The sequence below is a fragment of the Procambarus clarkii genome, chromosome 1 (assembly GCF_040958095.1).
Source record: "Procambarus clarkii isolate CNS0578487 chromosome 1, FALCON_Pclarkii_2.0, whole genome shotgun sequence".
In the NCBI taxonomy this organism is placed as follows: domain Eukaryota; kingdom Metazoa; phylum Arthropoda; class Malacostraca; order Decapoda; family Cambaridae; genus Procambarus; species Procambarus clarkii.
The window spans coordinates 36,736,683-36,746,096 of NC_091150.1; the positions used below are offsets into that span (position 1 = coordinate 36,736,683).

The 9,414-nt window shown below is 41.9% G+C and overlaps 1 protein-coding gene across 3 annotated transcripts in view; it reads left to right on the forward strand.

Moving 5' to 3' along the window:
* Positions 1-6,375: 6,375 nt before the first annotated feature.
* The window catches only part of Sur (Sulfonylurea receptor), a 78,574-nt gene continuing 75,535 nt past the window's right edge, over positions 6,376-9,414 (forward strand). For 2 of the 3 annotated variants that reach the window (XM_069333918.1, XM_069333991.1), the window contains exon 1: positions 6,376-6,675. The gene's annotated coding sequence lies outside the window, so the exon portion shown is untranslated. The remainder of the gene's footprint in view (positions 6,676-9,414) is intronic. The other variant, XM_069333955.1, reaches the window with a different exon arrangement.

Consider the following 9,414-nt stretch of genomic DNA (forward strand, 5'->3'; position numbering starts at 1 on the left):
GGGCAACAGTGGGGGTAACGAGCTACACACAAGAGGGCGGGGGCAGACGTGGGTCGGGTCACAAAAGAGGAGTGTAGAAGAGGGAGCTGGGATGACGATGGTGAGAGGGTGTAGGTAGCAGAGTGCTCGACACCAGGCGTTTTGAAGCTCGTTCACCCACGCCGTGACGCACATGGAAACTTGCACTCAAGCACGCACGCACTCACGCACGGGAACACAACATGGAAGTAACACGAATGAGGGAACTGAAAGCGAAACAGGTAAGCATGCGCTAGAGGCTCTCAAGCTACGTGCAAGAATTCGCTGAAACAAATTCTAAACTCGGTGGGTTTGGCAAATTACCACGTAATTCAGTTCTATTGAACTTTGAGAGGCGGGGGAGTAGGAGCTAAAGCTCAGCTTCCTCAAGCATCACTGCTAATTTTGGACACACACACACACCTCGGGCCTCGTAGCCTGGTGGATAGCGCGCAGGACTCGTAATTCTGTTGCGCGGGTTCGATTCCCGCACGAGGCAGAAACAAATGGGCAAAGTTTCTTTCACCCTAAGTGCCCCTGTTACCTAGCAGTAAATAGGTACCTGGGAGTTAGTCAGCTGTCACGGGCTGCTTCCTGGTGTGTGTGTGTGGTGTGGGGAAAAAAAAAAGTAGTTAGTAAGTTAGTAGTTAGTTAGTAAACAGTTGATTGACAGTTGAGAGGTGGGCCGAAAGAGCAAAGCTCAACCCCCGCAAAAACACAACTAGTAAACACAACTAGTAAACACACACACACACACAGCACCGGGAGCCGGTGGCTGAGCGGACAGCACACTGGACACGTGATCCTGTGGTCCCTGGTTCGATCCCGGGCGCCGGCGAGAAACGATGGGCAGAGTTTCTTTCACCCTGTGCCCCTGTTACCTAGCAGTAAAAAGGTACCTGGAAGTCAGTCAGCTGTCACGGGCTGCTTCCTGATGTGTGTGTGTGTGTGTGTGTGGTGTGGAAAAAAAGTAGTAGTAGAAACAGTTGATTAACAGTTGAGAAGCGGGCCGAAAGAGCAGAGCTCAACCCCCGCAAGCACAACTAGGTGAGTACGCGCAAACATTTTTTTTTTAGGGTGGGGGGTAAAGAGGAAGGAGAGGCATAGGTGAAGGGAAGTTTAGAAGTGGGAAATACATTGAGAGTTATGAAAGCAGGCGGCGGGCTGTCCGCCTTGCTGACACGATGTGTGGGTGTTGGCAGCTAAGCTAAGCTGGCTCCCTCTTGTCAGGGAGCTGTGAGTGTGTGAGAGATTCTTCACATGTGTTTCATCATATATGGATGTCCATAGATGAATACTTTATTATTTATTATTAACATCTTTACACTGTGTAGCATCCGTATATATACCCGCCAAACACACACCGAAACTACGACGTTGGTACAACGTTCGAACAAGTTTTAACACTTCCTAACCAGTTATAATAACCAATATAGCAAGTTGTAACAACGTTCTAATACGTCATAAACACGTTAAGCCAAGATGTAACAGCTTTATTACAAGTTGTAACAAGCGGAAAATAGAGACAGTTTCGGTTTGTGTTTCCAGGGTACACACTCCGATGCTTCCGCACGTGTTATTTTGTTTTGTTTAAGGCTATTTAATTTTGATTTCCATAATTTGTACAAGTATTGGGGGGAATTGATTTCTGGTCAGTATTTCATCTGGGAATTATGTACTGTGGGGCGGGGTTTTCATGTAGTAAATCAAGGCCTTTGGGCCACCAGCTGTGGGAGCGGGGCGTCTCATCTTGGAGTAATCTTTCTAACATTGAGTCCTCTAACATTTCGATGGTGTTTCACACCCTGATGGCTTGGTGCTGCAGTCTGATGTTTAGTGGCTGTATGTTCAGGAGTTCATGGAGTTCCTGGATTATCTGATCATATGATGGATGGTGTTTTGCTGCTCTCCTTAGAGCCTTATTTTGCACTGCTTGTAAATTTTAGCATGTTAGTTTTCTTTAAGGTGTGTAGTGGTACTGGGGGATACTCTAGATGCGGCCGGAATAGAGCCTTATATAGGTGGATCTGTATGTACTGAGGCTTCGGAATCTCCTCAGTTTTCCTAAGGCTACTTTGGCTTTGTTTAGTCGGTCCCTTACGTGAATTTTTATCCCTGTTCTGTTGTACACATACACACAGACACACGTTCCTGCCCCATAGATTGAGGCAAGGAGTAGGGTGGGCACCCCGCGCCCTCTCAGCACCCATCCAAATGTCCACCCTTCCCTCCCGTATCTCACCCTTTACCCTCCCTGCTCACCCTACTCTTTGCCCCCCACCCCACACCCCTCTGAGGTCATGCTAACTAGCTCACAATTTGACATTCCCACAGAACAACTTCCTGTACCAGCGGAACGCCCACCAAGGGAGAGGGAGCGAGAATGGACAGAAAAATTGTGAGCTTCAAGGCAATGCATTCAAATAAGTCAAGAAAACTTTGGAAAAGGGCACAGGAGGAAAACTCAGGCATAATTGCACTCACAGAAACTAAATTAACAGAGGTCATAACAAATGCTGTGTTTCTGCAGGAATACTATGTAGTAAGGAAGGAGAGGGAAGGAAGAGGTGGACGAGGAGTGACTCTGCTGATAAGGAAATAAATGGATATTCCAGGCTGTGAAGGGCTCAGTGACTACATAACACGCACTATGACAATCGAAGGACAAAAAAGAATATTATTAGTAGTAAAATATAACCCCACGCCAAATGACAGAAGACCCAGACAGGAATTCGATGGAAACAACATGACTACCATAAATATATTACAGACAACAGCTTCTGTCACTTGCAGGAATGGATCCAGGCTATTAATCATTGGGAATTTCGACCATGGGAAGATAGAATGGGAGTAACTGGGGCTTGCACAGACGGACAGCTACTTGAAGGGCTAAACGACTGGACGTGGCAACAAGAAACTTTCAAAGCCAACACGTAAAGGGGCCCACAAGAATGAGAGGTGATGATGAACCTGCCTAGACTTGGTCTGATATTCACTCTGAATGAGTCAGACATAAGGGAAGTTAAGTTGGAAGAGCCCATGGGAATGATTGACCACTGAGTACTGATATTTGAGTATCTGGTGGAATTATGACTAATCTCCCCAAAGAAAATACAAGAAAGCAAAGGGCTAGCATGCCGAAAGGGAAGCTATTAAGAGATGATATAATTTTTAATAGAAATAACATGGGAAAGAAAACTCAGAGAAAAGTTTGTACAAGACATGACGGATTACATGACCCAAAAGTGTCCGAAGGCACTAAATAAGTTTGTCCCGGCCCAAAAGGAAAAAAATAACAAAAGAGGAATCCATGATTTAATAGGGCATGTAAGGAAGCAAGGCAATTAGATACTAGAGTGCGGGGGAACTACAGTAATAACCGAACACCAGAGAACAGAGGAAGATCCCAGACGACAAGGAATGAGTACTTCAGTGTGAAAAGAGAAGCTGAAAGACAGTATGAAGAGCAAATAAAGCCAACACCTAACCAAAACTGCTCATTAGGTACATCGGGGAAAAAAATACATAAAACAACAGATGATGAGACTGAGAACAGGCGAGGACAGGTACAAAAAGAATGACAAAGAGGTGTGTGAAGACCTCAACAAAAGATTCCAAGAAGTCTTCACATTGGAAGGAACGAGAAATCCCGGAATTAAGAGAGGCGACAATAAACCTTACTGTAAATATGTAGCTCTTGTAATAGCACTTTCTCTGTAACTAGCTGACATTGTAACTATAAGGTGTGAAGGATAGATGAAATTGTTTATGTAATAATCTAAGATGAGGTCTGATAAAGACCTTTTGTGCCCTCTGTAATGTTTTTGCGCTACCGCTCACAGGATGAGTATGGGGTGCACAATAAACTAGCCGCCTTCGGCGGCAACAATCAAATCAATGACAATAAACCAGTCAGATTTGGAACATTTTGAAATTAACAGATGAGGTTAAGAGGCATCTGTTGAATCTCTGTGTGAGAAAGCCTGTTTGTCCAGATGGAATCTCACTATGGGTACTGAGTGTGCAGAAGTACTTTGCTTGCCACTCTACATAGTGGTCACTGGAGTGACTGTGTCTGGAGTCACTGGAGACAGGAGACCTGTCATAAATATGGAAAACATGTAATGTAGTCTTAATACATAAAAAGGCGACAGGCAAGAGGCACTGAACTACAGGCTAGTGTCCCTAACTTGTATACCATGCAAGGTGATGGAGAAGAACCTGAGAACAAATCTAGTAACACATCTGGAGAGAAGGAACTTTGTAACTCACGACCAACATGGGTTCAGGAATGGCAAATCTTGCCTCAAAGGTCTAATTAAATTCTGTGATCAGGTGACACATAATACGTAAGAAAGAGAATGATGAGCACACTGCATTATCTTGGAATGTCAGAAAGCCTTTGACACAGTACCAGACCTCAGAATAGCGAGATGTCACCAGCGGAATCCCACAGGGTTCTGTACTCAGACCAGTCCTGTTTCTGATATATGTAAATGATCTTCCAGGGGGTATAGACTCATTCCACTCGATGTTTGCTGATGCTAACATTATGTGAAGGATTAAGACAGGAGAAGGACAGCATGAGACTTGAAGATGGCCTGAACAGACTGAAGGAATGGTCAAACAAATAAAATGGCTATTTGAGTTTAACTCTAGCAAGTGTAAAGTAATTAAGATAGGTGTAAAAAGCAGGAGGTCAGGTACAAGGTACCATTTGGAAGATGAAAGCCTTTAAGAAACAAGAAAAGAGAAAGATCTCGGGGTTGATATCACACCGAACCATTCCCCTGAAGCCCACATCAAAAGGATAACATCAGCGGCATATGCTACCTTGACCAACATAAAATCTGACTTTAGAAATTTGTATGAAGAATCATTTAGAACCTTATATACCTCATATGTCAGACCAATCCTGGCGTAGCTCCAGCGTGGAGTCCGTATCTTGTCAAGCATAAGACTAGGTTGGAGAGTGTTCAAAGGTATGCCACCAGACTAGTACCCAAGCTGAGAGGTATGAGCTACGAGGACAGACTACGGGACCTAAACCTCATGTCGCTGGAAGAGAGAAGAGTAAGGGGAGACATGATCACCACATTCAATATTCTCGGGGAATTGATAGGGTAGATATCGACAAATTACTTAACACGGGTGATACATGGACAAGGAGACACAGGTGGAAACTGAGTACCCAAATGAGCCACAGAGACATTAGAAATAATTTTTGTCAGTGTCAGAGTAGTTAACAAATAGAATGCACTAGGAAGCGATGTGGTGGAGGCTGACTCCATACACAGTTTCAAGTTGATTGACAGAACACCAGTTGATTGACAGTTGAAAGGCGGGATTCAAAGAGCCAGAGCTTAATTAACCCCCTCAAGTACAAATTCATAAATTTCTCAAACACTTCCACCCTCTCCCATGCGCTTCCTCTCCCCGAGCTGCCTCCCCCACGCGCTTCTTCTCCCACGCACTCACAGTTCACCGTGAGCCACAACAAGGTGTCCCCCGGGCGTGTGAGGACACCAGGAGGGCCAGCGAGGGACACCTCTGGCCCCCGCCAAATCACTAAACCAGATCTGAAGTAACGACTTAAGGCCATAAGTCTCTCTTCAATCCCAGTCAGTAGACGTTTAAGAAGGGTGGGTAACATATTATACAATGTAGCTAGTTTATTAATTGTTATGCATTCTTGGTGTTGATCTCTCTCTCTCTCTCTCTCTCTCTCTCTCTCTCTCTCTCTCTCTCTCTCTCTCTCTCTCTCTCTCTCTCTCTCTCTCTCTCTCTCTCTCTCTCTCTCTCTCTCTCTCTCTCTCTCTCTCTCTCTCTCTCTCTCTCTCTCTCTCTCTCTCTCTCTCTCTCTCTCTCTCTCTCTCTCTCTCTCTCTCTCTCTCTCTCTCTCTCTCTCTCTCTCTCTCTCTCTCTCTCTCTCTCTCTCTCTCTCTCTCTCTCTCTCTCTCTCTCTCTCTCTCTCTCTCTCCCTCCCTCTCTCTCTCTCTCTCTCTCTCTCTCTCTCTCTCTCTCTCTCTCTCTCTCTCTCTCTCTCTCTCTCTCTCTCTCTCTCTCTCTCTCTCTCTCTCTCTCTCTCTCTCTCTCATCCTAATATGTAAGCAACAGAGAAAAAAAATCACTGGAAATGTTGACCAGTTCGTCTACCTTCTTCCCCCTCCCCCACACTTCCCCCCCCCCCCCTTTCCGCCTCCCTTCCTCCGGATGGATGGGTTGGGGGGGAGGAGTGGGAAGGAGGCAACCACTCGCTGACTGGTGGGAGGGGGGGGGTGTAGTGGAAGGGGGGAGGGGAAGAGAGAGGGGGAGCAGGAGAGCGAGCTAGCAGGTCTGGTTCAGTCTGTTGTTGACCTCCGCTAGTGAAGGACACTCCCCCTAAACCCCCTCTTCGTTCGTCTCACTCTCCCTCACTCGCTCTCCCTCATTCCCTCACTCCTCTCTCACACGTGGTCGCGGGAGAAACTGGTTCACCCGCCCTAGACCTCACGCCCGCCACCAGGTACAAAACCCGTTAACTTGCTCTTCAATTGGTGATATCCGGACCCAAAAGTGTGTGTTTAAGGACCACCTGAAATGTGGCTGTCAGTCAGCTGTTAATATAATGTTCACATATACCTGTGAAGTGTAAACATTAAGCGACCGTAGCGGCAGGTAAGTGTGAGGTTGTTTGGAGTTACCTGTTTGTCATCATCTGTTTTGACGTGGCTGTTTGTGATTGTGATGATTGATTGTGATTGTATTGATTGTGATTGTATTAATCCACACCTGTGGAGGTGTACACCTTAGAGCACAATCATGGGGAAGGGGAATATATATTATGGTGCAAACATAATAGTACCCATAATTTTCATGGGTACTTTTTCCTCCAATTCTATTACTTGTTTTGCTTTCTGTTGCTTATTGAGTAATAACACCTTACTTAAGCAGGTTTCCATATTCCTCATGTGTGTGAGTGTATGTGAGGTTGGGAGGGGGGGGGGGTGTATCTGTGTGTATAGGGGGGAAGGGTGTATATGTGTAGGGATGGTTATGTTGAGGTGTGTGTGTGTGTGTCTGTATTCCCTATGTGTGCCTGCTGGATCAAGATGTTAACTCTTGGACCCCGCCTTTCAAATCTCTACTGTACTCTCTCCGGACATAATCTTCCCTACCTTGCGTTGCGTTGAGTGATTTGATCTTCTATGTATTTCTATAGTGTCTACTATACTATATCTACTACGTACATAAATAATAAATAAATGTATATTCAGGTAAAACTACATATATTCAAAGTGAGTTACTGATGATGGATTTATAGACAGAGCTAGTACAAACTATGCCTAAAGTCACTAATATGCACAGCGTTTTGGGCAAGAAATAATATATATATATATATATATATATATATATATATATATATATATATATATATATATATATATATATATATATATATATATATATATATATATATATATATATATATATATATGTGTGTATATCACGAAAATAAACACGTGATTAAGAATGTGACAATGTCAGACCACGGAGGAAAAATGAAACAGGAAATTTCCTTAAGTACTTTCGTATATTAAATACATCTTCAGAAGGTCACCTTCTGAAGATGTATTTAATATACGAAAGTACTTAAGGAAATTTCCTGTTTCATTTTTCCTCCGTGGTCTGACATTGTCATATATATATATATATATATATATATATATATATATATATATATATATATATATATATATATATATATATATATATATATATATATATATATATATATATATATATATATAAATATATATATATAATATATATATATATATATATATATATATATATATATATATATATATATATATATATATATATATAATATATATATATATATATATACATACATTTATGTCTCTCCTACTCTGACAGGGTAAGATAGCTGCTATAGAAACTAATGTTATTAAGCACTTGACCACTGAAGGTGATTAAGATGCTTTTACAAGCTCAGGTTATATAGTTACACTTCATACATTGTATAATTGATGCATTAAATGGTTGTAACACATTGACGGAGGGAGTGTTTTTTGATTTGAGGGACTTTGTCATATATATATATATATATATGTATATATATATATATATATATATATATATATATATATATATATATATATATATATATATATATAATCAATCAAAAATCATTTCTCCAAAATTCAAAAATGAATTTTGGAGAATGGATTTTTGAATTACCTCCAACAGTGAAAAGAAATGTACGAAAGATTGAGAAAATTCGTGTTAGAATTATTAATCTTACTTTTTCGGTCATATTTAATAATATATATATATATATATATATATATATATATATATATATATATATATATATATATATATATATATATATGTGTGTGTGTGTCGTACCTAGTAGCCAGAACGTACTTCTCGGCCTACTATGCAAGGCGCGATTTGCCTAATAAGCCAAGTTTTCCTGAATTTATATATTTTTTCAGATTTTTTTCTTATGAAATGATAAAGCAACCCATTTCATTATGTATGAGGTCAATTTTTTTTTATTGGAGTTAAAATTAACGTAGATATATGACCGAACCTAACCAACCCTACCTAACCTAACCTATCTTTATAGGTTAGGTTAGGTTAGGTAGCCGAAAAAGTTAGGTTAGGTTAGGTAGGTTAGGTAGTCGAAAAATAATTAATTCATGAAAACTTGGCTTATTAGGCAAATCGGGCATTGCGTAGTAGGCTGAGAAGTGCGTTCTGGCTACTAGGTACGACATATATATATATATTACTATCTAATATCTGTCTATAGTATATTTTTACTATCTACAATATTTTTCTCTCTGTCACACATACAGTGCCTCCACAGGATGTATCCCGTAATTGCTTACTAACTCCCAGGTACCTATTTACTGGCATGTAAACAGAGGCATCAGGTGAAACTGCCCATTTGTTCCTGTCTCGAGCGGGAATCGAATCCGGGTCGTGGACTACAAATTCCAAACGCTGTCCGCTCATCCGCGGAACACCCTGTGTGTGTGTGTGTACTCACCTATTTGTACTCACTTAGATGTGCTTGCGGGGGTTACGCACTGGCTCTTTGGGCCCACCTCTCAACGAAACTTGTGTGTGTGTGTGTGTGTGTGTGTGTGTGTGTGTACTCACCTATTTTTACTCACCTATTTGTGCTTGCGGGGGTTGAGCTTTGGCTCTTAGGTCCCACCTCTCAACCGTCAATCAACTGGTGTACAGATGTACTGGTGTGTGTGTGTGTGTGTGTGTGTGTGTGTGTGTGTGTGTGTGTGTGTGTGTGTGTGTGTGTGTGTGTGTGTGTGTGTGTGTACATTTAAAACTGTCAAACTGATCTCGACAATTTATTCATTT